Here is a 7,156-nt window from a genome sequence, read left to right as displayed (position 1 = left end):
GAAATCGCCACTGCCTCTCATACCCACCCAACCATGGGATCTTCAATTTAGGGATTATTGGAGAGTGGTCTGACAGCGTGCACGGGAGAGGGAGAAGGTTCTCAACCCAACCAGCAACCCCAGGGGAAAGGAGCCAATAATCAATTCTTGTCCAGGTGTTGTGGAATCCGGAGTGGTGTGTGCACTCGGGAAGCTGTGGGTGAAGCCTTGCCTCTATGTCAATTAAGGAGAAGTGTGTGCATATATCTAACAGAATTGACCGTGATCTAGCTTTAGCATCGGGGAGGAGGAAGTGCTGTCCTTCGTCTGGTTCAATATTAAATTAAAGTCTCCACCAACAATCAATAACCCAGGCTCACTGGTTAGAGGCGGCAGACCCGAGAGCAGAGGACGGCCCGGGACCAGGGTTCGATTCCCGGCGCGGCAGGTTTCTGGACCAGGGTCAGCGGACTCGATAATTCTCTCGCCTCGGTGCCCACTCTGATCAGCGATCACACTCGGCAACTCTGGGCATTAGCTTGCCTCATCTTCACTAACGGCCCCACCAGACCGCTGGGGATGCCTGGTCTCACCCTGGAGATACCCATTAAGGGACCATCTCTCAGGGAAGCCAGGAAGGGTTTCGCAGCGGTCGAAGCGCCTTGGGACCCTACGGGTAAGTAGTGTGCTATATAAATGCCAATACATTTACACATTTACATTTACAGGGTCGAGTTTGAGGAGTCTCACTTGTAAATCTTGAAAAAAGGAAGGGGTGTCGGCATTGGAGCCATAGATCCCCACTAATGTGACTGTGTACCCTAAAAGTGTACCCGTGACTATCAGGTAGCGACCCTCCCCGACCGCGACACTGCTGGATAAGGCAAATTGCACTCGTTTGTGTATAATTATGGCTACCCCCCTAGAGTATCTGCTATAATGAGAAAAGAAACAATGGGTACACCAGCTTTTCGCAAGTAACGAGGAGTCATAGGGGGCCAGATACGTCTCCTGTAAAAAAACAATATCAATCCCGTGCCTAGTGATGTAATTAAAAACCTGTCTGCGCTTTCTGGTATTATTCAGCCCCCTGACATTCCAGGACATCAATGAAAGCCCGGAAGGACCGAGTTGAAGGCCTAGCTTGGCCATCTAGTAGACCATGACATAAATGTACCAGATTGTGTGTCACTCAATCTCGACTCAAGTACCTGATAAATGATGTAACAATCGAAAATACAAAGGAACCAAACAAACCCCACCCACCACCCAGCCTCCTAGCAACCCCATAGAGCCCAACCCATTGCAATCGTACAGCAGAACGCAACAATGTACATGTCACTGACCTAAAAAGAGGGTAATAAACAATTTCAAAAGAATCTCCAAAAAACGACAACACAAAGGCATCCGCCATGGGGGGCAGCAACGCCACGCCGGACAGGTATACCCGTAAATCAGAATATGAATAGATCTAGAATATTCATACTCGTGTATCGTCCAGAAAAAAGCAAAAGGATATGCATTATTGGATCTTCAGCCAGTCCCTGGTTCCGTAAAAAGTTTGACGCTGTTCTGTGAATCGCCATGGACCGGGGAAAGCGAACCAGCAGCCGAAGCCGCACTTGACCCGTGCTTCTTAGTGCTGGCAAAACTCCTGAGCTTCCGCAGGCAACTCAAAAATACGGAATTGGCCGGCAACCTCCACCTTCAGTCATGCAGGATATAGCACGGCCCACAGAGCGCCCTGGCCCCACCCCCCAGCCCCAATGGGCCGAGCCGCAACTCGAGGCCACGGCCCGGGACAGAGCCGTAGGCCTGAGAGCTGCTAGCGTGCCCCCAGGGGGCCGGGAGCAGCACCACCCGATCCGGAGGCGATCGGGGCGCAGGCAGGGCAAACCAAGCACCGCAAGAGGGCACAGCACGCGGCAGGGGCACGAAAAGCGCGGCACTCACCGTCCGGCCGGGCGCATTCAGGGATTATAGGCCCTCGATCCCCTCCGCCGTTCTTCCTTCTCACGCCGTCCCCAGGTTCCGCGCGGATGTCGATAGACGCCAAATCGGGGCTGCTGCAGGATGGAATCGATTTACAGGCTGGAATGTGGGAAATAACATGCTTAAATGTTTATACGGGAGCCTGGCCGGCGGAGCTTCAGGCAGAGGCAGTCATCTTGGTTGCCTCCATGGCCACGCCCCCATTAAAAGTAGTTTATTCATTATGTGAAGCATTTCACAAAGATAAAAAAAGGACCAAAACTAGGATAGACAAATGTCTTTTGTACACAAATACTATAGATTCTGAAAAATAATCTGTGATGATATGATAGTGAAACTGTTGTAGGGTGGATAAATGCAAACAAAGAGGAAGGTTTGCGCATAATACATAAAGAAAATCTTAGTTTAACCGCTTCATCGCGGCGCGAATTTTCGCGCTGTGCTGAACGTTCCATTGAGCTTATGGAACCATGACGGAACGGTTCCGTCATGAGCACAGCTCAACCACCGCTCATGACGGAACCGTTCCGTCATGAGCATGGAAGGGGTTAAGGGATCCGAGGACTATAGAAAAATTGATGAAACTTGAGGTACATTAACGTTGCAGAAGGAAAGGAAATGCACTATTATTATTGAGTAGGCACAGTCAGTGGCTTTTAACGCATGCCATTACAATGCAGTCAATACAACGGCCGCGTTGTAACAAAGCATGCCATTACAACGCAAGTCGGAACAGCGGCATCCTCTGGGGTGGCGCTGGATGTTGAAATATTATAATATACTATTCCAACTCCAGTCTGTGCAACAGTAGTTGCAAAAGTCGTTGTTCCGGCTTAGGTTGTAATGGCATGTTTTGTAACGACTGCGTTGCAATGGCACGCAGTTGTTCCGCATTCATGGTAAAGAATGTTTACCTTCAAGCTCACATCCTCCATCTCCTCACCCTCCACAAAGGCAACACATTAAATTGACATGCTGCACCAAAGATCTCGATGTCGAAGACAAGCCATAGTACTTCTACAATTTACCCCACATTTTAGAGAATTTAGCTGGGCAGCTCTTGGCAGTGTAAATAGGTTCCTCTAGCTGAGCACACCAGTCCATGCCAGTGCGCTATTGCTTCGGGGTCCGTGGAGACTGTTGTTTCCAAATGCAAGCAATGTCTCTCTTTGCAACCAATCTTGCTAGTCCAGTCATCGTTTGATCACCACAGGACCCCTCCAACCTGTCCAGTATCCCCAGCAGTGATACTTTGAGTCGTAATTGCAAGGGAAAACCCAAGACCGTTGGAGGGGTGGAGTCCACACTGGACCAGTATGGTATAATCATGGGAGATTTCCATGTCATGTGGAAGAAGTCTCCCTCTTGGGCATGGCACAGAGTTCAGCCGATATTAGTAAGAAGTCTCCCACGACCCAATCGCTTGGGGGGAGGAGGGGGCAGCTAAGTATGATGGAGATAATGGAATAGGATTAGTCTGAGTTGGAGGATAACACCAGCTCCCTGGAAGCCATACAAGTCTCACGCACCTTCACCTCGTCCAGCTCACCAACCCATTCCTCCCACCTGTGATGCAATCAATCTAACAACCTGAGTGCATTATCCACCAGGGCTCGATATAGTTGAGAAATCCAACCTTTGCCCAAGTCTCCCGAGGAGCAAGTGGGCCTCAAGGGAATTGAAGTCTGGGAGATTCTGTAGCTCTGCAGTGTAAGGGCAAAGGGCATGCCTTATTTGGAGGTGGCGAAACTGGGAGGTGGAAAGTGAGAAGTACGTTGATGGTCACTAAAAGTATATATTTGTGATTGTGACAAATATCAGCCAGAGTAGTGATGACAATCTGATACCAGCGAGACAATCACTCAAGTCGTGTTCAGTGTGTTAACCAGCGGCCTCGCCACTGGGTGGTCAGCCCCAGAGGCACCTGTTCCGACCTGTAAAACTAAGAGCCGCTCGCCATACCATAAAGACCACTCGATTGAACACTGGAAGGGAAAGAGGAAGCTGGAACCCTTACACATTGTCCATCACACCATTGAGGACCGTTTCAACAGATAAGCCGGGTCGCTCCAACCACCCGGCAGCCAGTCGATAATAACTAGAAGCTGGGAGGCCCAATAATACAGGTGGATGTTCACTGCCCAATCCAGCCTCATACACTGATCAGCAAGTGCCCTGAGTAATCGAGGAGGATGTCAACGCTAGAGGAAGAAAGGAAAGAGCAATGGCATGTCTTTGAACCATACGTTTAGAATATGAAGCAGGAAATTTTGCAGTACATAAAGGAAACTAGGTAGGACCATTATTTTAATCAGTGCTCCTCTACCAAGGAGATTTAATGAAAGGTGGCGCCACATGCAGTTTGTGAATTTATGAAGCCAAACTATAGCTAAGAAGTGTTTCTTGACGAATAGGATTTAAACCTTGCTTCATCAGGGCAGAATAATAGGCTGTTATTATTTAGAAGTAATAAATTTCATGATAAACCTTTGTCGTTGGAATTTTTAGTGCTTCACAGAAAAAAGTCAGTATAATAGGCAGCATAGAACTGCACTTGTTGAATTCGGGGTATATCTGCAATGATGGGGGGGGGGGGTTGGCAAGAAGGATAAAAGCTGTATCAACATTTTGAGACCTGCCTGCATGTTAAACATGTAATGTAATGGTCTGCATCCATTGTGGATCTCTGATGATTATAGTGTTTCGGAATGAGACATCTAAGGGAGTGTCAGTTTGGAGTTTTCCTTAATGGTATGGTGTTAAAAACTTATTACATAGAAAATGCCACCTTCCAATGGTATGTCATAGATGGATTTTAAAAAAAAGTTTGTCTTTAATGATATCTTAACTAATGGTGTAATGTAGATGTCACTAAGATAGGATTTTTTTTCTCTGTTTCAATTAGTACCCAATACTATTGGTCTCCCTGGGGGTTGAGTAGTGCTTTTGTGAATTTTAGATAAAAAGTACATGACGGACACCTTGATATTCATGTTATTAAAGTACTATATTCATGTACTCTAAGAAGCTGTTGGTCTTTCCAGTTGGAAAGTATTTCCTTTAGTTTACTTTTAAGTTTGAGTTCTGAAATGGACACATGTCTGTAGCACAACGAGTCATTCATTTGATTGAGGGCTTCTCTAGTCTAAGCTGCATAGTTCTAAACAGCTATGGCCTCACCTTTATCTGCAGCTTTGATGACTATATCCACATCTTCTTTCAAAGATATTATTGCTATGGTTTGGTCCTATGTCAAGTTAGGAGTGTTTCTGTCAAAAGTTAGGTAATCGAAATCTTTAAAATGCAGCGCTTTATTGGGTAGCTTTCGCAAGAAAGTGGATTTAAGTTTCGAACAGCTTTCAGAGATTTGATTTGTTGCGATACTGAGCCTGAATGGTATGTCCTACAGAATTATTTTATCAGAGTAATCTCAGGAAAGGTCTGTCTTGGTATCATCAAGATCTTGCATTAGTGAATGAGATGTTTCATCTGGAACTCAGGGTTCCGTGGGGGGGGCTATCTTAGAGATTTGTTCTTCGGTTTCAAATGCCTAATTAATTTAAATCAATTTTAACTTTAAAAAAAATTAATGCGTTCAGAAGGTACAAGGGTAAGCCCTTTGAGTAGTTTTTTCTACATTTAACTGTCTATTTAATAGATTATTTGTCTTCTTTCTTCCTTCATGTGATTTTGTCTCTGTTGTCTTTCTTTTTCTTGATTGTGGTCTTCTGTGCGTCTTTTGTTTGATACAAGCTTCTGTAAAAAAGTTTCTGAATGTGTCTACATTACCTAAATTAGGTAAAGGTTTGAAGGGGTTCTACCACATAGAGGTTTAGCAGTTGATCCTTATCTGGGGTTCCTTCCACTTCTTGATTTTTAGGTCTCCTAGTGAATGTAGCGGGCTGCTTCGCTACCGAGACTATTGCGGCGGCTTTGGTGCGTGAAGGGAGACAGGAGGTGGCACACGTGGACAGGCGATGTGCACGCGCATGGTTTGTCTCCTCTCTGCCTCCATTCGCACGCTTGTCTTGTGAGGGAATACCTTCCTCCTCCTGTCCACCGCCACAGAGGCCCGGGCGTTGTCAAAGATTTATGACTTGAGTGAAACCGAGCCAAACACTCAGCTATCCCTAACATTTTCAGAGGAAACGAGCTGAAAGTCAAGTGTCTCGCATATGTCCACTCTCGTCTTTGTTCCTCAGGCCTCTTCTCCCCCACCCTGAAGCCTCCCCTCTCCCTCATGCTCCCTTAACCCCTTCCATGCTCATGACGGAACGGTTCCGTCATGAGCGTCGGTTGAGCTGTGCTCATGACGGAACCGTTCCGTCATGGTTCCATAAGCCCAATGGAACGTTCAGCACAGCGCGAAAATTCGCGCCGCGCTGAAGCGGTTAAGTATACTTTCTTTTCATGGTTTTTGTGGACGTTCCTGCTTTTCTTTTACATGCCTCGGTCAATCGGTTTCCCTGTCTGGGAAAGAATCCATTTGCTACCAATCTTTCCCTCCCTTCTGATTTTTGAAATAGTGCGCTCTGGTGTTGATGTCATTATTTGAGCAAACACTCCTTTATGACTTCTGACCCGGGACGGCGGAGTTTGCAAGAGGCGCACAGCAATCGATTTGCTGAAGAAAACAGACTAGCTTTGTCTGTGGCACCCAATTTATGAAGAGTTGCACGACTGAAAAATGCTACCCTGACAACTATTGTGAGGAATAAAAGAGGAAGCTTACTTTGTTTGTTTCGCTTTCCAGCAACAGCAATGCGTTAAACTGTTCGCCGCACAGCCATTGCGCAATGCAGGCATTTTTCGTGTCACAAACATTAAAGTAAAGTGTTATTATGGAAGTCAGAACATGTAAGCCTTCAATTGTTATACCTCAAAGAGGCCATCCGGTGAAGAGAAAAAATCAATTATCTGAAGCCAGTACAACACAGGAACAAACACCAGCACAAGCATTCCAGAATATTCTTTTGTATGATGATGTTTGCATGGGTTTAGAGATATATTTAAACATCATTCATCAGATGGCTAATTTAAATAAAGTGCAATTCACAGCTTACATGTGAATTAGACCCCAGTACGATTATATCCAATCCATTCTTGTGTGAGCAAGATAGTGGAGCTTCTTCAACTTAACATCACCGAATATGTTATGAGCCGTCACTCATTTACTCTACTTTTA

The sequence above is a fragment of the Lissotriton vulgaris genome, unplaced genomic scaffold, assembly GCF_964263255.1.
Source record: "Lissotriton vulgaris unplaced genomic scaffold, aLisVul1.2 SCAFFOLD_2243, whole genome shotgun sequence".
Lineage (NCBI taxonomy): Eukaryota > Metazoa > Chordata > Amphibia > Caudata > Salamandridae > Lissotriton > Lissotriton vulgaris.
Note: the sequence above shows the minus strand (reverse complement) of the source record.